The 12,967-nt window shown below is 44.6% G+C and overlaps 1 protein-coding gene across 2 annotated transcripts in view; it reads right to left on the bottom strand.

Moving 5' to 3' along the window:
* MET (MET proto-oncogene, receptor tyrosine kinase) overlaps positions 1 to 7,218 on the bottom strand; it is a 134,644-nt gene extending 127,426 nt beyond the window's left edge. The window contains exon 1 of one of the 2 annotated variants that reach the window (XM_051847986.3): positions 6,966 to 7,218. The gene's annotated coding sequence lies outside the window, so the exon portion shown is untranslated. 2 annotated transcript variants of the gene reach the window in all.
* Between the last annotated feature and the right edge of the window lie 5,749 nt (positions 7,219 to 12,967).

The following is a 12,967-nucleotide window of genomic DNA, read 5'->3' as shown; positions in this document are numbered from 1 at the left end:
CAGTCGGGGCGACGGAATCTGTCCCAGTTGCCCCTCTTCCAGGCCAGCTCTCTGCTGTGGCCAGGGGGTGCAGTGGAGGATGGCCCAAGTCGTTGGACCCTGCACCCCATGGGAGACCAGGATAAGCACCTGGCTCCTGCCATCGGATCAGCGCGGTGCGCCGGCCGCAACGCGCCGGCTGCGGCGGCCATTGGAGGGTAAACCAATGGCAAAAGGAAGACCTTTCTCTCTCTTTCTCTCTCACTGTCCACTCTGCCTGTCCAAAAAAAAAAAAAAGTCATTGAATCAAAACACATGGATTAAATTTCCCTTAAAAGACTCTTAGGTTTAAAATTTAAGAGTGAATGTGCTGGTTTGATCGCATTCTGTTCCCAAGCATAGCCAAAACTTATTTTAAAGCTAGTTAGAGTTGTCTTATGGCCCTGCAATTTGGTTGGGCTTTCCCTTCTCACATGATCAGGCCCCAAAGGAAGAAACCTACCTTTGCCAAACAAATTACTACACCTCTCTCTTTCTCTGACTTGAGAGGATGATGTTATTTCAAAGGTTTCCAGCTTTAAATGTTGTTTCAATGTTGTTAAGAAGGTATTAAAAGTGAGAAGTCTTCCATGGTTTTACTAAACAGTTGGAGTAATTTCTAATTCTGCAAGTTACTTATTTTTAAAAATTTTTTTAACATACGTCAAAATTGGATCTGAAATTCTAGGTGCTCCCTCAGATTTCCAACAATCAGAGAATATAAGACCATTTCAAAACAGGAAAATGCCACTGATCTGAATATGTACATGATTTCATATATCACTGTATTTGCATTTAAAATTGTAGGAAGAAATACAGTACACATAATCTTCCTTTTTAACACAATGGCCTTCTGGAAGCTTGCTGGCCTGGGCATTTCACTGAGTTTTTAGGACTAAAGGAAACAAGTTAGTGCACAACCAATGTAAGAGCTTTTATTCCTTTGGAAAAATAGATTGCAACAGTGATCTGTTTTTTTTTTTGACAGGCAGAGTGGACAGTGAGAGAGACAGAGAGAGATAGGTCTTTTTCTGTTGATTCACCCTCCAATGGTGCTTTGGCCAGTGCACTGCGCTGGTCTGAAGCCAGGAACCAGGTGTTTCTCCTGGTTTCCCATGTGGGTGCAGGGCCCAAGCACTTGGGCCATCCTCCACTGCACTCCCGGGCCACAGCAGAGAGCTGGACTGGAAGAGGGGCAACTGGGACAGAATCCGGCACCCCGACCGGGACTAGAACCCAGTATGCCGGCGCCGCTAGGTGGAGGATTAGCCTAGTGAGCTGCGGCACCGGCCCTGATTGCTTTTGAAAGGTCCTTGAAACCAATAGGGCAGTGAAACTTTTGGATTTCCACGGCAGGGGAATTAACAGGTGGAGTTCAGGCAGATATGAATTTCAGGCAGATCCAAAAGAAGGAAGAGCCAGAATTCCACAGGGACAGTATATCCTGAATGACAGAACTTGGAAATGAAATTTATGAGGCATTCAGGTTTTAGAAAATGATTACTTCAGCTTAAGAATGAAATAGCTAGATTATCCTTTAGTGTAGAAATATAAATAGCTCTATCCAAAATAGGTGAGTTGATGAGTCTAGAGAAAGAAGAAATGTGCCAAAAGGCAATGAAGAGCATGATATCCATTTTCTTTCTTAAATCACTTGCTTTTCCAGAGGGAAATGGAGAATTCTAGAAAATAAAATATTTTGTAGAAGCAGGTGGTCCTGAGGCTCCAGGGCCATTCATGCTGCTAACACAGCCAGGGTGGGAATGCAACTGGGACCACCAGGAGCCAAATCTGGCTCAGAGACTTTCTTTCTCTGTATAGTGTTTTGAAGACATTGAGTCAACCTTTTAAAACGGACAGATTTCTAGCTTCTCTTGAGACTGACTGATAGCCACCACATGGGTCCATGCCATGCACTGGATCCTATGGCAACACTGATGATGCCAGATTCTTCTCTTGGGTCGGGCATTTTCCAAGCAGTTGGTCAAGTCCTTAGAGAAATGGTTAGTTTCATTTAAATTACCTATTTGCAAATACTTCTATAGGATATTTATAGGACATACGAGGGAAGGAAGAAAACCCAGTACAGTAGCTTAACAGTGGAGAGGAAAAAGAAAAGGAAAGAAAAAAGTGTACAGCAGAGGAAGGCTGCACACCATCAGAGGTTCTCTCCTTTGTAGTCTCTCCACTCTACAGAGGGATCAATGACAAAGGCCAAGGGTATTCCCCTCAGCAAATCAAATGGGGCCAGGTTCACAGTATGGAAAACAAGAAAAGTTGTACCAGTGGAGCAATATCTTTCACAGAGGATGGAGGTGAAGATGGGACCAAGCAACGTAGGAAAATACTACAGATCCTCGTCCATGCCCCTTAAAACAAGGGGTGTGGACTACCCTTCTGTGTTTAACTTTGAACTGTAGCTAGCTATGGCAGGAACTTCCCTAAAAACCAGGGATTCTGTGGATAGCTGTGCAAACTGCACACTGTACAATTCCAGAAAGAAAACAGAATGGCAATGGTACTCCCAAAGAGTGCTCCTGGGAGCCACACTGCTCATTCCCTCATGTCTTTCAGGTCTTGGCGCAACAGTCAACTTTGAAGTGAGACCTTCCTTGACCTCACTACTGATTTTTTCAAACACTTCTCCCTCTCTAACCAGCTTCTTGTATTCTTAATAGTCCTTACTCACCTTCACAGCTTTATTCTTCCTTGCAACTCTTAGTGTTACCCAATATATGTACAATACATTTTATTTACATATTTCTTTATAGTTTGTCTGCCGCAATAGAACCAAGCCATCATAAAGTCAGAGATATTGGTCTGTTTCACTGTCTACTGCCACGTCAGAGTTGAGATCTATGCCTGGTAGGCGTTGAACAAACTATCCTGAATGAATGACTAAATCCTCAATCACATTCTTGGAGTACAGGAATCTGCCTTTCACAAAAACCTGTGATTCTCTAACCAATTTTGCAATTGCTATCTCTTATTGTATTCAGAGACATACATTTTCAATTTCTTTCACTCATTATATAAATTATTTGGCTCATGGGTCTTACACAACTTCTTAGAGCCCAAAGCTACACAATTTTGTTTATTTGACATATTTTATATACATATATGTTTCTGGTGTGTAGTATAATGATTTGATACATGTATACAATGTGTAGCGGTTAAATCAGGATGATTATCATTCCATCTCCTCAAACATTTATTATTTTTATGTGCTGGGAACCTCTGGATTTTTCTGCAGCTAATCTGAAATATATTATAAATTGCTGCACACTACAGCTACCCTTGTGCTATAGAATACGAGAATGAATTCCTCCCAGTTACATAATTTATAACAGAAATTAAAATCAACAGGAGTAACCTGCATAAGGATACTTGCACAAATTTACACAATCACAGAAAGAAGTAACGCATACCTGGGTGTGTGATTACAAAGTCAACTGTTTTTTATTTCACTGTGCTCACACCTCCTGCTACACATGCCACATGTGTGATTTTTCTCTCAATTACATTTTACAGCTTATAAAAACACTTTCTTCATTTTGTCCCTTGAAAAACAGAGTATTCAGATTTTACTGGATGTTTTTATTGAAACAAAACCCAAGGGGGCTATATTACACTGTTTAACACAGCTGAAGAGATATCTGAGAATGGGCTTTGTGATAGAAGGCCAGATTACAAAATTACTCACAGCTCTTGATCTGATAACAGGAGCAGAATGCCCCACACATATGAATGAAGCCTTTTCTTGGAATGCCTTACTACAAGAAGATAAAGAGAGAACTGGAGAGAGAAGGTGAGAAAAACGCCTGGGACTAGAAATGTTACATTCATTTTTTATCACTAATTTAAGATCCCTACCTCTCCCTCAGTGGAAAATGCCTCTTTGTAGTCTTTAAGCTTCACAGGCACTGGGGAGAGGTGCATGGTGCTGGAGAGAAGGCTGGAGCCAGGTTCAAGCTCACAGTTTCCCAGTCTGTAACATGGGATTTCAAAGATAGTTCTACCAGCCTTGTCCAGCTTGTAAATCTGTAGTAGCATCAGAGAGATGGCATACACAGAAGCAATCTCAAAATATTAAGGTCTTTAAGTTGTATTCTTTTGATTTAAAATAAAAATTCCATTATTTAATAGCAAAAGGGGAGATTTCTCAAGTTGTCTTTCTTGCGGGATATCCTCTGAATAATTATGAATTTGGTTCCATTTTGTATGTGTGACACTTGTCTGCATATCAAGACTTTAAACTCTTCAAGGATAAAGTTCATTTCTTCTTTTTTAAAGTAAAAGTTTTGTTACCACCTGGCACCCATGATGCTCAATGCTGAATTCTTAGTTATTTTAGGTGAAGCCCACATGGGTCAAGCTTGGTAAGTTAGGAACCACCGGGAACACAAAATCAAAATAACCCTAAGCTGACACGAGTCAGTGTGCCTACCACTGAGTCCTCACAGGTGACTTGATTTTGCACTGAGCAAAGCCCAGGAAGAAACTCTGCCCTGAGGGCTGTGTGTCAAGCACACCTGTTTCAACATACGCCTGCCAGGAAAAGGAGATTGCCTTCCTAGCCCAGGAGCTTCGGCATGTATTTTCTCCCCTTGAGGGAGTGTGACTGGGAAAGTGGGTATCCCATGAACAAATACAGCTCACCAAGGAAAATCTTAGGGAAGGGAAAAAGAGTACACAGCTCTGGGCAGATTCAGTGAGCCTCATTCCAATGAAGAAACTAGGAAACTGATTTGGAAAAATGAGGGCACAGAAGGCTTGGAAGCAGCTCTGACCCAGCCAAAGACGGGCTAAGGAGCAAGGGGCACGGAAGGGAGGAACCGCATGTAAGGAGCTGTGCCTCTTCAGGAGTAACCTCTAAGCCTGGGTGCAACCACTTAGACAAAGTGTATGTCCTGAGAAGTGCGTGGCCCTTTTGAGTTACTCTTTTTTTTCCCCTAGATGGCCACATTTGAAAAAAAAAAAAAAAAAAAAAAAAAAAACTTATTTGAGGCTACTATATAGGTCTGCAATAAGACTAATGCTATTTTGAACTATTCTTTTTAGCAAGCTAAGGGCATTGATTTTTGAAGTGTATTTCTTAGTCTAGACTTCATTAAAACAAATTTCTAAAAAATTTTCAAGATTAATGTTGGGCACATGTTCACATAGGCTTAAAAGGAATTTATAAATGAGGGGTCTTCTGTGTAGAAAAGTGTCATTTATCTTATTGTGAAGGTTAAAAGTAGTGAAAACACCAGTTATGAGCTTTCCTATCGACTGGCTATGGTTAACCTGGCACATTTTCATCAGATAAACCTTATCCACTAACTCTGAAAGCACGTAGAACCCACCCCCACCCCCAAGACGTATCAGGGACAAAGCAATCTTTGAAAAAGCAGTCATTGGCAGAACACCCTCTTTATGCCATAAGTTCCATCATGTTAAAAGCAAAATATATTTAAGTAATGCAGGCTTATGCACTGTTCAGTTTGAAAACTGAACAGAATTTTCTAAACACCAGTATATTTTACAGGCAATCAGACATATTTTCAGTACTACAGAAATTTCTTATGAATGATATAAATTTCACCCGTGTTATTTGGGCAGGTCAAAAAGAATGAACTCTGAATCCAGCACAGACTTGCAATGGTTGGACCAGTACCTTACTTCTGTTCCACTATGGAAGTTAATATGTTCAAAACAAAGCCCAGCTAAAAAGGAAAGCCATATACCTGTAAATAACCCAAACACCACTTAACACTGCTTACATAAAAGCACCATTTATGTCCCAGCAGCACAGAAAAACATGATGTACCTCATTTTCAGATCATCCTAATGCAGAAAAAATTCATTAGTCAGCTATAATAGTCTAGCTGTAAAGGCAAATAATGTTTTTCTGAATCCATTTGCATGGCAATGTGCATGTGTCTGGCTGATGGAAGTGACAGAAGAAACCTCCACCCAGTGCTACAAAATGTGAACAATCTTAAAATTCAGGAGAGGGTCCAGACGGTTCATACTCTCTCCCCGTCAGATTTTACAATCCTCTCACATTCATCGAGCATCTTAACCTGGCAATTAAAGTATCTTGATTATTTTGCCTAAGAGAGTTGACAATATTTCATTCTGCTTGAGGGCTCCTTTGAACATAAAACTGTGATAAGGTAAAATACACGGGGCAGCTAGCTATTCATGTGGGAGCCACTGGAACCCTCTCCAAGTGCCAAATTAGCAGATGCCTCTTTTAAAACACAAAAAGTGAGACCATTCTTGGGAGTAAATTCTGCCCAGGCGATAGTCCGGAAAGTACTTTCCCCGGTGCTTTAATGATTGGGTCAGCACCAGCACTAGCCAGACTGCTGACCTCTGGTTAGTTATAATCTATTTCACCTATTAAGACAGATGTCCTCCACCAGAGCCCCAGCAAAAAAAAAAAAAAAAAAAAAGACAAGGTACGCCGAAAATGATGGATCACAAGCCCCGTGTCTGTCAGCAATGAGGAATTCAGAAGTCCCACCAACACCTGCCCCGGGGAAGGGCCACCCCCCATCCCCCACCCCAACAATACAGAGAAAAGCAGGCTTGGGAATAAGGAAATGGCTTGGTTCAAGCCTCGCAAGCTGCATCACCCGGGTACACGGTGACCGGCTCCCTTTTGAAAGGGCTGAATCAGACCCCAGCCTTGAAACTTGCGGGGCCCTCCCAGTCGGGCAGCACCCACTGCCCGGGCGCCCCGTAGCCCCTGAGTCACACAGGTGGCGGTCAACAACAACCCCACCAGACGCCAAGCCCCAGTCCGTTCCACCGCCCCGCGGGCCACTCCCTTCAGTTTCTGAAGCCCCGTAACTCTCGCCCACCTCCGTGGTCTTGCCCACCGGAACACCAGTGTTAGGGGAACAAAGAAAGCAGAAGCGCTGGGGCCAAGGGTGGGGTGCGGGTTATAGTTTTACCTTGCGGTGCCCAGGAACCAGCCGAGGAGAAGTCGGCGGCGCGGGGAGCGACCCGCGCGCTCCGCGCCTCCCCTCCTGCCTGCAGCGAGTCAGCTGTCGCCCCGCATCTGGCTCGCGCCCTCCGCCCGGCTCCGCATCTGGTCACAAAGCGCTCCGAGGCGCTGCGGGCGGCGAGGGCCTCCGGGTCACCTGCGGCCGGGCCGAGCCCAGCCCAGCCGAGCGCCCCGCCCGCCTGCCCGCGGAGTGCGCTCCCTCCGCCCCTTCGCACCCGCGCGCTGCCCCGGCCGTGACTCAGCCGGGTACCGGCGCGCGCGCCCCGGGCGCGTCCAGGCGGGGGGCAGCGGGGGGCAGCGGGAGGCGGCCGGACCCAGGCGCTGGCCCGCGCGCCCGCCTCAGCACGTGTCTGTCCGTCCGCGTCGCCCGCTGCCCGCCGGCAGAGGACCGCTGAGGTGGGGAGTGGCACCACCCAGAGAGGGAAATTGGCCCTCGCCCTTCCTGCCGCCCGCGCGCCGCGCCTGGCCCCGCGGGGGTCGCGTTTCCTCCGCCCCGCCCCCGCCCTCGACAAGGTGAAACTTTCTAGGTGGCGAAGTTTCGTCGCCCCGGCTGCGCGCTGTCTCTCCTGCCCTGGCTGTGGCGCTCCGAACTTTGCACAGCCGCAGAGGAGCGGGACCGAGTCTCCCCCTCCTGGCGCTCGCGGGCCGCGGGCCGCCGGGCGCGCACACTCGGCGTACCCCGCGCGGGCCGCGGGCAGCGCACGCGGCTCGGCGCTCAGCCTCCCCCACGCCCGCGGCGAGCGAGCGCGAAGCACCGCAGAAACAAGGCGCTCATTGTCAGAGACGGTGGTAGGAGTGGACGGACGAATTGTCCCAATGATTTCGTTACGCAACGATTATCCTCTCCTAGAATAACCCGAGTTTCCGCAAGGAAGAACAGAGGAGTGTAACCCTGAGGAGACTTCAGGTTGTTTGAATTTTTTTTTTTTTATAACCGGAAGCAGGGTGATTAACCAAGCAAAAGCAGAAGAAAAGTTTTAATTCTTGTTTGTTTAAATCTTATTTAAAAAAAATGTTGAGACCCTGGTGAATTGTTGAGGGGGTAATTTATTAGGAATTATGAGGGCTCACTAATTAGTATTTTAAAAGTATTTCGCATATAAAAATTGATACGGACCTTTACGTAAGTAAGAGCATAAAGGTAATAGGGTCTAAGGAACCGCGTCGAGTTCTTTACAGCTCCGAGAAGGGCCTATTCAATAAACGGCAATATATGATCAGACATGGATCTGTTAATACTTGACAGTCATGGGACAAGATAACAGTCAATCTGCAGATACTATTTACTACAGAATGAAAAATGGGAAAATATGGTAGGAATAGTTGTTTTCTGAGAGCTTACTATGGGCCAGGCATTTCACCAGAAACAACACAGAGCAAGTTCAGTCCTTAAAGGTGGTCACCTCATGATTCTCCACTGTAATTGGAAAGGAAAGCCCCAGTGACATTATTAGGTTTCAGCACTAAACCATTTGGCAGATGAAGAAACTGAGTCCCTAAGAGTCCCTAGAAGGGTCACGCAGCTGGCTAGTAAAAGGCGAAGCTGGAACCCAGCTCTTAAGTGCTGGTCAGGTGTTTTTCACAGCAGTCCTCAAGGCCTTACTCAGCCAGGCGCGCCCAACTAAACACAGCCCACATGGCATGATTTAATAATGGCTACAGTTCATACTGAAATGCTGATTTGCTGGTGGTAGGGTCCTGGGCCTATTTATGGACAGATCAATTAGAGATTTGGAGTCCAGTAACAGCTTTCAATAAAAGGTGCCTAAGTGGATTTACACACATACACACACACACACATTCACACACTTAGCCACAGTTGTCTAAAGGAATAATTAGAGTGCTGTTTCTATTTCCTGGTTTCCATAGCAATATGTTAAATGGATTTTTACATCGAATTATGTAGTTGCCTTAACAGGTTTTCTGAGTTTGAGTGCTGTGACAAAAATATAAAAGAAAAAAAATTACAATTAAAGTTGTAGAAAGACCCAGAAAAGCCAATGCAAACTGGAAAATCAAATAGATTATAAATGCAAACAATCTATTCTATATTTTTAGAACTGAAGTTTTCTAAGTTTCTTGTGGCTGAAACATTTCAATCCAGTTTACACACTATTGAAAATTGCTGTTTTGATTTATTAATTGTAAAAAGCTAATATTTTATAAAGGCTAAGAATAGCATAATTAAAAGTCTGAGTTTGGGCAAATGTTGGGGTGCAGTGGGTTAGGCTGACCCTTGGGACAGCAGCATCCCACATTGGAGAGCCTGATTTTAGTGCTGTCTACTCTACTTTTGGTCCACCTTCCTGCTGGTACATCCTGGGACGTGGTGGATGATGGCCCAAGTACTTGGGCCACTGCTGGCAGACCAAGATGGGGTTTTGCCTTTGACCTGACCGATGTGTGGCTGTTTTAGGCATTAACTAGCAGACAGAAGATTTTCCTCTTTCTCTGTCATTCTGCCTTTCAAATATTGAATGAGAGCAAATAAATAATAAAATTTTTTTAAAGTATCTGAGTTTGTGGATGTCTAATAATGTTTACACACTGTCTAAATAGATTTGATCCAAAAAAGGGTTAGAGGTAATTTCACATTTTTTAAAGATATGGATGGAAACAGACATTAAAAACTGTAATAGGGCTCTAGAATTCTATTTTGGTTTTGCAGCAAACCTGTTGCTGTTAACTCTCCTTGGGTGGAGAAAGGTTAACTTGTGTGATGAAGTTCTGTTGGTATTTTCCTAACCAAACCAAACCACTGTGGCTGTCACTGTTGGCTGGCTAACCCAGCACCTGTTCCCAACCAGATTTTCCCTTCTCTGCCTGCTCTCTTGGGGCTGGAAAACAGAAATATTTGCTTTCCCAGACTCCTTTGCAGCCAGGCATGGGCATGTGATGTAATTCTGGAAAGAAGGTGTGAACTGAACTCTGATGGGGCCTTCAGGGAAAGGGTTTAGTTCCTAACAGGCAGTGCCTAGGAAGTTAATGCCACCCTTTCCCTTTTTGGTGGATTTTGATCTCAGCTCCGCCTCTTGCTAGCTATGTCACTACCTGCCAGTGGCTTAAACGTGGCATCTCATCTGTAAAATGGGATAATAGTCATTGAGCCTGCTGTTATGGAATAATGAGTTAAGCTGCTGCCTATGACTCTCGTATTCCCCATGGATGTGGGTTTGAGACTGGGCTTTTCCGCTTCCTAGCCAACTCCCTGCTAAGGGCCCAGAAAAGCAGCAGAAGATGGCCCAAGTGCTTGGGCCCCTGCACCTAAGTGGGAGATCCAGAAGAAACTCCTGGCTCCTGATTTCAGCCTGGCATCACCCCAGCCATTGTGGCCATTTGAGGAGTGAACCAGCATATGGAAGATATCTCTCTCTCTCTCTCTCCCTCTCTCTTCCTTTTTCTCTCTGCCTCTGCCTCTCTGTAACTCTGCCTTTCAAATAAATTATACATATTTAAAAATAGTAATTGTGAGGATTAAATGATTAAAGTGCATGGAATAATGTCTAGTAACATGTAAGTGGTCAAAAGGCATGAGCTATCCTTCCTACACACTGGTGAGTAACACACAGTGTTACACTACAAACAGGATTCCTTGTACTGACTTTGAGATGGGTCTAATGGTAGTTGTGGTCAAGAGAGAGAAACAGCCACCTGCTGCCCTAGACAGGTTACTTCCTTTCTGCTCTCCCTTCCATGCAATTAAAATTTGGATCTTTGAAGGTACTCTGTAAACTTGTTTACACGGTACTGTCTTTGAAATAAAAGCCATCTTCTTAGAATACGTGCCAGCAGCTGGGGTGAGTAGGGCCCACCACAGACATACATGGGCCTATAAAGTATTTTTGAAGCATGGGAATCGTGGTAGGTAGAACATGGGTTCTACGATTTGTCATCAGCCTATATCTTCTCTTGCGTCGCTTCCAACTCACTTCTGCTCTTGACATCACTGTCTCCTGAAGGCAGCAGGGCTTGTAAGCATTACCTTAAGTTTTTCATTCCCTAATATACCTGTTATTGTGCCTACAGAAAGTGTCTCCACAAAAAGCCAGTAGAATAATTCAGGTGATGATTGCTTATGTCATTTCTGTGGGCAGTCAGAATTTGGAAATGTGGGATTCCTATGAGCTTTGTAGAAATATGTTAAGCACCTTAGAATTGCAAATTTTCTGGGGCCAGTGCTGTGAAACAATGTGTTAAGTCACCGCTTGCAGCGCTGGAATCCCATATGGGCGCTGGTTCATGTCTCAGCTGCTCCACTTCCAATCTAGTTCCCTGGTAAAGTGCCTGGGAAAGCAGCAGAAGATGTCCCAAGTACTTGGGCCCCTGCACACATGTGGGAGACCAGGATGAAGCTCCTGGCTTCTGCCTGGACCAGCCCTGGTTGTTGCAGCCACTGGGGAATGAATTAGTGGATGGAAAAATCTCTCTCTCTCTCTCTCTGCCTCTGCCTCTGCCTCTCTCTATATATAACTCTGCCTTTCAAATAAATAAATAAATCTTAAAAAAAAAAAAAAAAAGAATCACAGGCCAGTGCTGCGGCTCAATAGGCTAATCCTCCGCCTGCGGCGCCGGCACACCAGGTTCTAGTCCTGGTCAGGGCACCAGATTCTGTACTGGTCGCTCCTCTTTCAGTCCAGCTCTCTGCTATGGCCCGGGAGTGCAGTGGAGGATGGCCCAAGTGCTTGGGCTCTGCACCTGCATGGGAGACCAGGAGAAGCACCTGGCTCCTGCCTTCAGATCAGAACAGTGCACCGGTCACAGCGGCCATTGAGGGGTGAACCAATGGCAAAGGAAGACCTTTCTCTCTCTCTCTCTCACTGTCCACTCTGCCTGTCCAAAAAAAAAAAAAAAAAATCACAAAATTTTGAAAATGCATGTAAAAGAACAAACTAAAAACAAACCCTTCTTAACTTCACTTACCTTACCATTTCCCAAACTTAATTATCCATGGAATGCTTTTCTCCCCCTCTTAACATCTTCAGTGCCAATTTCTTACAATTTTATAGATGCCACACTTTAGGAAACCTTGCCTTCAAGAATGGAAATGCCAGCCACCAAGGGTCAGGCATTTGTAACAAGAGCTGCTTTTATGTTGATTGGTATTGGTCATTTGCTTGTGGTTGAGCGCTCTAAAAATAAATACTCAATGTTAAAATATCTAAAAATATGACTGAGCATATTCAGTATTGAGGAGAAGTACAAGACTGCTAGGCTACAAGCTACAAGTATCATAATTTTAATCAGAGACCTAGCAAACCGTGGGGAGGAAATTAAAGGTAAATTACCATCTCCTACAGGGTGCTGCAATTTTGTTAGTGATTTGGTCCATTTTCACATCTACCTTATTGCCTCTCTCCTAAAATCAGGCAAAGGCTTCCTCTATTTAGGTCTCATTTACTAAATGTCTGCCATTGTCCATCATGTGTTTGAATTTCTGCTTATGACCTCATAATAAATCCAGAATAGGGGATTGGTGCTGTGGCATAGCTGATTAAGCTACTGCTATGACACCAACATTCCATATGGGAGCACCAGTTCGGGTCCAGACTGCTCTGCTTCTGATCCAGCTACCTACGAATGTGCCTGGGAAGGAGGCTGAAGATGGTACAAGTACCCATGTAGGAAACCAGGATAGAGTTCTGTCTCCTTGCTTCAGCCTGAACCCAGCCTGGCTGTTGGAGCCATTTAGGGAGTGATCCAGCTGATGGAGGATCTCTTTCTGTCTCTCCATCTCTCTCTGTAGCTTTGCCTTTCAAATAAATAAATCCTAAAAAGAAAAATCTAGAATAGGTATCATTCTCTTGGAAAAGAGGCTCAAAGAGATCATGTAACTTATCCAAGGTCACACAGTTGGCCTATCTTCAGAAAAACTGCACATCTTATTACCAGTGATTATAAACTGCCTCTGTCCTATGATGAATGAGGTAGTCACTTAAGCTGCTCTGTTGG

Source organism: Oryctolagus cuniculus, chromosome 3 (genome assembly GCF_051225735.1).
Source record: "Oryctolagus cuniculus isolate XC-2025 breed Fujian yellow rabbit chromosome 3, ASM5122573v1, whole genome shotgun sequence".
NCBI lineage: Eukaryota > Metazoa > Chordata > Mammalia > Lagomorpha > Leporidae > Oryctolagus > Oryctolagus cuniculus.
This window is presented reverse-complemented; position numbering and strand designations above follow the sequence as displayed.